Raw genomic sequence first — 2,690 nt, forward strand, 5'->3', positions numbered from 1 at the left:
TGGGCTTGCTCGGGTCTGAACGGCACCCCCCAAGCGTTCAGAGACCGGGGGCTCCCAGAGTGTGGCCCCGGGAACCCCGACTGGCCCTGCTGTTTCCAGAGGGAGGGGGCAGAGGTGCTCCGCTGGCCTGGACTCTGGCCTTCGGATTAGCAAGGGGAAGGAGGCTGAGCGATGTCCCCTCGGTCGGCTTGAGACTGAGGAGGAGGAGCCTGGTGCACTGCTGGCCAGGCGGAGAGTGACGCAGGGGTGCCCAATAACGGGGAACCCAGACGGGCAGGAATCCTCTGGTCCTGGCCCGGGGGAGGCTCCCTCCCTGCACCAGGCTTTTAGAGGGGACAGTGCCCGGGGTCAAACTGGTCACAGCTCTTGATCAAATGTCTATCAGAACTCTAACGGGACCCGAGACCCCATGGTCGCCCCCGCACTGTACGAGCCTAAATTAGCAGGTAAAACGGAACCGCCTGCTGCTCTTCTGAAAACCAGCCCGGAGAGATGGGCCCCCTTTTACACCTGAGTTTGTTTCGCTAGAAACTCCAGTTTAACCAACATGCCCCGCCCCGCAGGAGATCAGGGTTCGACAAAAATCCAATGGCTGGTCTCGCAGGATGTCAGTTCCCAGCGTGGCCCTGGGCGCGTACAGTGGAGGTGGGGGTGGGGGGACAGGAGGTGGGGTTCCCCTCACTTTTGACAGCCTCCTGCAAAACCAGAAGGCTGGGATCAGGACGCCTAGAGTGACTATGTGGGGAGACGCCCCCTCCACCAAGGTGTCCCCAAGGTCTCAGAGGGGAGGACCCCCATCCTCAGTACCCAGCAGATGCCTAGTCTCCCTCACCTTCCCACGGGGGGGTCCCCACTTCTCTGTTCTCATCAGCTCAGAGATCCCCTCCCTGCTGCCGGCCACTAGGCATCAGCGTGGCACACGGCTCCGGGCCCGGGTCTGTCTCTGCTCCCCCTCCTGCTGATCTGTGTGGGGGTGTCTCCCGGGACAGGTGGCCCTCCAGGGAGGAGGATGGGGACCCCAGTCCTTCCTTGTCCCACACGAGATGGGCCTCGGCTTTCTCTCCACGTCTCCCCAGCTCACAGCCAGTTGGCGGGGCTGCCGATCCCTTCTGAGGGCGGGGGCGCCCTGCCCAGTCACCTCCGCCTTTGTCCTGTCCCTGTCGGCGCCTCACAACAAAACCAGCTGGAGTGGGGCACAGCCATGTGGGGGGGGGCCTGAGGGGTCCGGGCACCACGCAGGCCCCGGCATTTCAGCTCCAGGTGGGGTGACATGAGACGTGTCCTTAATCAAGGAAGGCCCGGCCCAAGGTGCAGGCCTACATGGGTGCCCCAGACCCAGGGGGAGCCCTGCCCCGGAGCCAGCCAGGCTGTGGGGGGAGAGTTCCAGGCCAGGTCGCGACGGTGGCTGGCTTCACAGGTCAACCAGAGAAGGGCCCGAGGCTCAGGCAGAGACAAGTGGGATCAGGGCAGCTGACCCGCCTCCAGCCTGTTTCCGCCGCACAGGCAGGCCCAGGGGTTTGTTCCTCTGGGGACAGGACGGGACAGCCTGGGCTCAAGGGTGCAGGCTGCTCAGAGCAAGGCCACGGGACAGGGAGGAATCCTGGACACCACACCCAGAGCGGCTGCCAACCTGCGCCTCAGTGCCCGCCAGAGCCCTCTGCACGGGGGTCACTGCGCAATGGGGCAACTGTGGGGCGACCCAGCACTGTGCTGATGCCTAAGAGAAAACTCCCACCGTTTGGGAGTGAGCCGGGGAACTAGAGAAGCTCAGGCCGTCCTGGACACGGGGCGCAGGCACCGGGAAGGGGAGACGGCCCTGGCCAGTGTGGCTCCCGATTAGAGCGTCGGCCCGAGGACCGAAGAGGCCCGGGTTCGATTCCCATCAAGGGCACGTCCCTCGGTTGCAGTTCGGTCCCCGGCCCTGGTCGGGGTTGTGTGGGAGGCAACCCTCTCACGTCGATGTTCCTCTCTCTCTCTCTCTCCCCTGCTCTCTCTGAAAATAAATGGAAAAATATCCTCAAGTGAGGATTAGAAAGAAGAAAAAAAAAAGGGGGGGAAACGCACTCCTTAACATTTTCTAAAAATGATTCCTTTCTCAGGTCCAGTGATCCCACCCACTAGTAAGGAACACCAGCAGAGTTTATTCGGCTTAGTTTGAGGGTGTTTATTGTAACGTGAACCCCTCTCCAAACCGCTTCTGCCTCTGCAAAGGACCTGCAGTTAACCAGTGGGTGGACTCGCGCATCACCCAGCCCTCTGTGGCTTGGCGCGAAAGGGGACACCTCGGGCAGCCAGGACGGAACCCGCGCAGGGCCGACCCCCAGCCTCGGGGTCCTCGGGGTCCTCGTTGTCGACGGGGGTCGAGGCCTCGGCATCCACCAAGGACACCCCAATGCGCCTAGCTCGTCGCGCCTCCTGCTCATCATTCAAGTGGCCCTTTAATCTCAGGACGTTAATATTTAATCGCGGGCTTTGATTGCATATAAAGAGTCGAAGGGTGTATTCTCACCCAAAGGCCTGATAATTTAATAACACATGGAACCCTGGGTCAGACTTCAGTCAGTTTTAATACCATGTTGCTTTCAATAGGCCCCGTTTTTAATGGGGACCAAACAGTCTATTTTTTGGTTTCTTCTGCAAACCACAGGGCATGAAGGAGCCTTAATCAGCACCTTTGAAGGAGAACAACA

Source organism: Molossus molossus, unplaced genomic scaffold (genome assembly GCF_014108415.1).
Source record: "Molossus molossus isolate mMolMol1 unplaced genomic scaffold, mMolMol1.p scaffold_m16_p_7, whole genome shotgun sequence".
NCBI lineage: Eukaryota > Metazoa > Chordata > Mammalia > Chiroptera > Molossidae > Molossus > Molossus molossus.